The following is a 7,743-nucleotide window of genomic DNA, read 5'->3' as shown; positions in this document are numbered from 1 at the left end:
AAAGGGTCTGGACTCCAAGGAAAACAAGAAATGAGAGGGAGGGAGAAATGTGTGTGTCAAATTTCCTAGTCTTTTTTTCTTTTCTTTTGAGGATGGGTTCTTTGGTCAGGGGAAGGCAATGATGGTAGAGCCTCCATGGGCAGGGGCACTCTACCTGCCTTGCTGAACTACGGAACTTGGCTCCCAGAAGAGGTGGCGACGGCCGGTAACTTGGGGTCAACATTAAAAGAGGATCGGGCAGATTCATGGGCAAGGAGAGGGCGATGGACGGCTGTGCTCTGGTTGGGGGCAGCACATGCTTATGAGTAGCAGATGCCGGAAACTGCAGGAAGGGTGCTCTGGTAATAATAATAATAATAATAATAATAATAATAATAATAATAATAGTTTATTATTTATACCCCGCCCATCTGGCTGGGTTTCCCCAGCCACTCTGGGCGGCTTCCAACAAAACACTAAAATACAATAACCTATTAAACATTAAAAGCTTCCCTAAACAGGGCTGCCTTCAGGTGTCTTCTAAAAGTTTGGTAGTTATTTTTCTCTTTGACATCTGGTGGGAGGGTGTTCCACAGGGCAGGTGCCACTACCAAGAAGGCCGTCTGCCTGGTTCCCTGTAAATTGGCTTCTCGCAGCGAGGGAACCACCAGAAGGCCCTCGGTGCTGGACCTCAGTGTCCGGGCTGAACAATGGGGGTGGAGACGCTCCTTCAGGTATACTGGGCCCAGGCCATTTAGGGCTTTAAAGGTCAACACCAACACTTTGAATTGTGCTCGGAAACATACTGGGAGCCAATGTAGGTCTTTCAAGACCGGTATTATGTGGTCTCGGTGGTCACCCCCAGTCACCAGTCTAGCTGCCGCATTCTGGATTAGTTGTAGTTTCTGGGTCACCTTCAATGGTAGCCCCACATAGAGCGCATTGCAGTAGTCCAAGCGAGAGATAACTAGATGCTTGGATCTAGGATGCTGTGGTATTTTAAAGACATTACAGTAGTTGTTTACATTTTATTTTTAATTCTGATGCAATTCGATTTTTAAAAAAAGTTTGCCTTTTGTAGGTTTTTAGTCTTTTGTATTTTATCTGTCTTGCAAGCCATCTTGATTCCCCAGTTTGGGGGGAAACCAGAATAGTGACATTAATGCTAACACTAATACTAATAACCCAGTAGGGCTCTTCTTACATTTCTTATCCCCAATAATGAGTAAAGGAAAACCTCCATGGGCAGAGGCAGTCTATTCCAAATGACAGGTGCGCTGGGGACAAATAACAAGGATGGGATATTGCCCTTATTCCCTGCTGGTGAGCTTTCCAGAGGCACTTAGCCGAGCGCTGTCAGAAACAGTGTGCTAGAAAAAGTACGTTCTTAAGTCTCCAGGTGTTCCTGGACTCCCAAGTCCCATCAGCCCCAGCTTGCATGGGCAGCGGTCAGTGATGACTGGAGCTGGGAGTCCAGTAGCATCTTGAGGGTCACAGGTTCCTGCCGCCTTCGTTGAAAGATGGTAAGAGTTGTAACAGAGCTAGCGAGGGGCACTAAAGGCAAGTGATGGTCTAAATCAAAATGCGGAACTAGCAGCCTTTCTGATGTTGCTAGACTCCAATTTCCATGAGCTCAAGCCCATCATAGCCAATGGTCTAGCAACATCTGGAGAGCCACAGGATCCCCATCCCTGCATTAAAAGACGGCAGAGTTGTGATGGAGGAAGCGAGGGGCACTAAAGGCAAGTGATGGTCCGCTTTAAGAATTGGAAACCGGAAGCTCTTCTGATGTTGCTGAACTCCCAGTTTCCACAAGCTCCTAGAATCATGGTCCATGGTCCAGCAACAGGTTGATAATGACAGAGTTGTGATGCAGGAAGTGAGGGGCACTAAAGGCAAGTGATGGTCTACTTCAATCATGGAGAACCTTCTGCCTTCGGGAGGTTGAACTCCGACTCCCCTCAGCTCCAGCCAACAGGCCAGCAACATCTGGAGGGCCACCAATTCCCCATCCTGTAACGATGGCAGAGTTGTGGTACAGCTAGCTAGGGGCTTTCACTTTCAGTGAAAGCTGGACCATAAAGAAGACTGATCGCCGAAGAATTGATGCTTTTGAATTCTGGTGCTGGGGGAGACTCTTGAGAGTCCCATGGACTGCAAGAAGATCAAACCTCTCCATTCTTAAGGAAATCAGCCCAGAGTGCTCACTGGAAGGACAGATCCTGAAGCTGAGGCTCCAATACTTTGGCCACCTCATGAGAAGAGAAGACTCCCTGGAAAAGACCCTGATGTTGGGAAAGATTGAGGGCACAAGGAGAAGGGGATGACGGAGGATGAGATGGGTGGACAGTGTTCTTGAAGCTACCAGCATGAGTTTGACCAAACTGTGGGAGGCAGTGGAAGACAGAAGTGCCTGGCGTGCTCTGGTCCAGGGGGTCACGAAGAGTCGGACACGACCAAACGACTAAACAACAAGTGACGGTCTCTTTCAGCAACCTGCAACTCTCCTGATGTCCCTGGAGACACCAACTCCATGTCCAGCCGGCAGGGGTGACAGCGAGTCCCATCAACACCTGGAGGGGTGCAAGTTGTCCAGCCTGGACAGAGGGAACACGGACCGAAGGGTTCCGTCAGAGCCTCGTCTTGCGCCATCTGCTTGGCAATTGGTTTTATCTGAGGCTCCGGCTCCCTGCGCCGCTGCCAGGGCTCTCTGAACATGTCAAGACGCAGCAGGGACCCGCGTGGGCGTGAGAGCTGGAAGGATTGGTACATGGGAGAACGAAAGGGAGAAGAGAAAGAAAATAAACTTGTTGTTGGGACTTGATCAGGGATCCGAAGGGCCTGATGGATAGAGGTTGCACACCTCGTTCTCAGAACGAACACCTGTGCAGGGAAAGAGGCAGCTGTGATGGGAGTGGTTTGAGCATGGGAGAGCGGTGGATGTTTCGACAGGTGGGGGCATGAGCAGGCTGGCCGATTCTCCTCTTCTCTCCCGGACACCCCCTCACTGAAGGTTTCTAAGCCGAGTTTTTGTGTTCACCTCCAAAGGATCCTTTAGCCGTGATTCTCACGATATCACTGTATTACAGTGGTACCTCGGGTTAAGAACTTAATTTGTTCTGGAGGTCCGTTCTTAACCTGAAACTGTTCTTAACCTGAAGCACCACTTTAGCAAATGGGGCCTCCCGCTGCCGCTGCCTGATTTCTGTTCTCATCCTGAAGCAAAGTTCTTAACCTGAGGTACTATTTCTGGGTTAGTGAAGTTTGTTACCTGAAGCGTCTGTAACCTGAAGCATCTGTAACCCGAGGTACCACTGTATTTATTCGCATTCTTCACAGCACACTTGTGGGCTTCGACTTGACACGAGTGCTGTGAGATACTAGGCTGTTAGCACAATGCAGAAACCCAACCTCTTCTGGTCGAGAGATTCCCCAGGCAGATTTTAAACAGGCCTTCTTGTTTAAAAAGAGGCAGTGTGGTGTAGTGGTTAAGAGCAGTGGACTTGTAATCTGGGGAACCGGGTTCGCGTCTCCGCTCCTCCACATGCAGCTGCTGGGTGACCTTGGGCTAGTCACACTTCCCTGACGTCTCTCAGCCTCACTCACCTCACAGAGTGTTTGTTGTGGGGGAGGAAGGGAAAGGAGAATGTTAGCTGCTTTGAGACTCCTTCGGGTAGTGATAAAGCGGGATATCAAATCCAAACTCCTCCTCTTCTTCTTCTTCACCCAGTGCACAGTTAAACTACGGAACTCCCTCCCTCAAGAGGTAGCCATGGCCTCCAGCTTGGATGGCTTTGAAAGAGGGTTGGGCAAATTCAGAGACAACTACCAATGGCCTGCTGGCCACGAAGGCTATGCTCTGCCCCCATGGCGGGAAGCAGGAAATGCTCCTGAGCATCAGATCCTGGAAGCCACAGGAGGGGAGAGGAGACTCGATTTCGGGTTCTGCAGGAGGGTTTCCCATAATGGGCATCTGGTTAAAGGGACCCCTGACTGTTAGGTCCAGTCGCATACAATGGGGTTGCAGCACTCATCTCACTTTATTGGCCGAGGGAACCGGCATACAGCTTCCAGCTTAGCATGACTAAGCCGCTTCAGGCAAACCAGAGCAGCACACGGAAACGCCGTTTACCTTCCCGCCGGAGCGGTACTTATTTATCTACTTGCACTTTGATGTGCTTTCGAATGCTTGGTTGGCAGGAGCAGGGACCGAGCAACGGGAGCTCACCCCGTCGCGGGGATTCGAACCACCTACCTTCTGATCGGCAAGTCCTAGGCTTTGTGGTTTAACCCACAGCGCCACCCACGTCTGGTTGGGCACTGTGAAAACAGGAGAGTGGACTAGATGGGCCTTTCCATATGCTATTAACACAGCCTGCCTGCCTGCCTGCCCGCCTGATCTCTCAGGATCAAGATGCTTTGCTAGGCAGGTTCTTTGGCCGGATCATGTTTTTTCCAGCTTTGCCATTCTCGGGATGCACACTCCCACCTCTGTGGCACGAGGGAGCCTTGGCAGAGGCTGCAGAAAGGCCTCCCCCCAAAAAGCTGTTTTGGAAACATCTGGGCTCAGCGCACGATGTGGAATGTGCCTCAGCAGCGGGGTGCAAAAGCTGCTCTTCCTGAGGCCCCCCAAAGGCAGCCTCCCACAGGTCAGAGCAGAGGCAGCTGCTTCCTCCAACGCTGTCAACCTTTCTTTCGGGTGGCGGGGAGAGAAAGAGAGAGGGAGAGGGAGGTGTCCTTGCTGCACTCCTGTCCTTTGCCATTTTAGATTTTTTTTTTGGGGGGGGGAGACCAGGCTTGTAGATAAAATCCCAGGCTTGCGCACAGCTCTTTCTTTGAAAATCAGATGCCTGCTTTAATTTCCTTTGGGGATTTTATTTACTCTTTTTCTACATATTATTTACATTTTTTTAATGTTTAAAATTTTTATTTTTTACCAACAACCAAAACACAAACAGTGAACCCCCCCCCCCAAGGCGGCTGATACACTGGGTATACATTATCAATAATAAAATATTTGAATCAACCATATGTACAGTTTTATATACGTTAACACTCCTCCATGCACAAGGTTTATTTATCTTTTAACATTTTAATTCCCCCAAATTGTTCAAACCTACTCAAATAATTCAATATTTTCTCAAACCAATCCTCCTCTTTCTCACTGACCTTAAACCCTTTCGTTCTGTGTATCTTCACAGTTAGACATTTTAAATTATAATATTATTCAGTTTTTTACTCCACTGGTTCACCCCTAGCTCTTCTGCATTTTTCCAATTACTCACTATAAACTGTCTGGCTGCTGTTACCATCAATTTTACATTTATATCCCACCTTTCCTCCAAGAATCTCAAGATGGAGTACATAGCTGTCCTCCCCACTCCCCTATTTCATTTAATAATAATAATAATAATAATAATAATAATAATAATAATAATAATAATAATAATTTATTATTTATACCCCGCCCATTTGGCTGGGTTTCCCCAGCCACTCTGGGCAGCTTCCAACAGAACACTAAAATACAATGACCTATTAAACATTAAAAGCTTCCCTAAACAGGGCTGCCTTCAGATGTCTTCTAAAAGTTTGGTAGTTATTTTTCTCTTTGACATATGGCGGGAGGGCGTTCCACTGGGCGGACGCCACTATCAAGAAGGCCCTCTGCCTGGTTCCCTGTAACCTCACTTCTTGTAGGGAGGGAACCGCCAGAAGGCCCTTAGATCTGGACCTCAGTGTCCGGGCAGGTTGATGGAGGTGGAGACGCTCCTTCAGGTATACTGGACCGAGGCCGTTTAGGTCTTTAAAGGTCAGCACCAACACTTTGAATTGTGCTCGGAAACGTACTGGGAGCCAGTGTAGGTCTTTCAAGACCGGTGTTATATGGTCTCAGCGGCCACTCACTATCGCCAGTCTAGCTGCCGCATTCTGGATTAGTTGTAGTTTCCAGGTGCCCTTCAAAGGTAGCCCCACATAGAGCGCATTGCAGTAGTCCAAGTGAGAGATAACTAGATCATGCACCACTCTGGCAAGACAGTCTGCGGGCAGGTAGGCTCTCAGCCTGCGTACCAGATGAAGCTGATAAACAGCTGCCCTGGACACAGAATTAACCTGTGCCTCCATGGACAGCTGAGAGTCCAGAATGACTCCCAGGCTGCGCACCTGGTCCTTCAGGGGCACAGTTACCCCATTCAGGACCAGGGACACAACAACCCTGCGCTGTGTGCCACTTGTAGAGAGGCATCGGTCAGGGCTGCATCAGATGGCTCCTAAAAGAAAGAGGGCATCGCTTTTCACGCACAAGAGCTGTTTTGATAGGGAGATGCCCACAGATGAACTGTTAAAATCTGCTCTCCCTTCTTCTGCCCCCTCCCACCCGGCCAGTTTTGATCTGACTCACTTTGCAGGGAGTTCACACTGTGGGTGGCCCAGCAGAGGCCCCCCTCGCCTGTGTCTGTCTCTCAGCGCATCGGAATGCGGCGCATGCCTGCCCCGTTCCATGCTCCATGCGCCAAGGTTGGCATCGTGGTCGCCCTCTGGACGGAGAGATGCTCCCCGCCCCCGATTTTCCCCCTTTCTTGCTAAATCCCTGCCATTTGGCAAGTCATGCCCAGGGCAAAGAGAACAGGGCAAGGCGCCAGGAGAGGCTGGGGGCTGGCATGGATGCGGACGAGGTGTCCGTCATCGCTGCCGCCGGCTCGAAGAAAGGTTTTAATGTTTCCTTCCCGGCCTCGATCAGTTATGGCTCTTCTGCTGTCACCGGTTAACAACTGCCCTCCTGGCTCTGCGTATCAGGTCTGGCTGCCTCGAAAAGGATACTGTGGAGTCGAAAAGGGTTCAGAAAATTAGAAAGCAAAACGATCAAGGAGATAGAGCAATTTCCCTGTGAGGAAAGGGATTTTTTAGCTGGGGGGGGGAATCACAAGTGGCAACATGGAAAAGTTTGTAACATGATGCATGGCCTAGGTAGGAAAACGTTTTTCTCCCTCTGTCTTAACACTTTTCAGTTGTTGGCATCCAAAATGAAACTGAATTCTGGAAGGATTCAAGATAATAATAATAATAATAATAATAATAATAATAATAATAATAAGAAGAAGAAGAAGAAGAAGAAGAAGAAGAAGAAGAAGAATTTATTTGTACCCCGCCCATCTGGCTGGGTTTCCCCAGCCACTCTGGGCGGCTTCCAACAAAGATTAAAAATACATCAAAATTTCACACATTAAAAACTTCCCTGAACAGGGCTGCCTTCAGATGTCTTCTAAATGTCAGGTAGTTATTTATCTCTTTGACATCTGATGGGAGGGCGTTCCACAGGGTGGGTGCCACCACCGAGAAGGCCCTCTGCCTGATTCCGTGTAGCTTTGCTTCTCGCAGGGAGGGAACCGCCAGAAGGCCCTCAGCGCTGGACCTCAGTGTCTAGGCTGAACGATGGGGGTGGAGACGCTCCTTCAGGTATACTGGGCCGAGGCTGTTTAAAGGTCAACACCAACACTTTGAATTGTGCTCAGAAACATACTGGGAGCCAATGTAGTTCTTTCAAGACCGGTGTTATGTGGTCTCGGCAGCTGCTCCCAGTCACCAGTCTAGCTGCTGCATTCTGGATTAATTGCAGTTTCCGGGTCCCCTTCAAAGGTAGCCCCCATGTAGAGCGCATTGCAGTAGTCCAAGTGGGAGATAACCAGAGCATGCACCACTCTGGCAAGACAGTCCACAGGCAGGTAGGGTCTCAGCCTGCGTACCAGATGGAGCTGATAAACAGCT

This window comes from Podarcis vaucheri, assembly GCF_965113315.1.
Source record: "Podarcis vaucheri genome assembly, chromosome: 7".
In the NCBI taxonomy this organism is placed as follows: domain Eukaryota; kingdom Metazoa; phylum Chordata; class Lepidosauria; order Squamata; family Lacertidae; genus Podarcis; species Podarcis vaucheri.
This window is presented reverse-complemented; position numbering follows the sequence as displayed.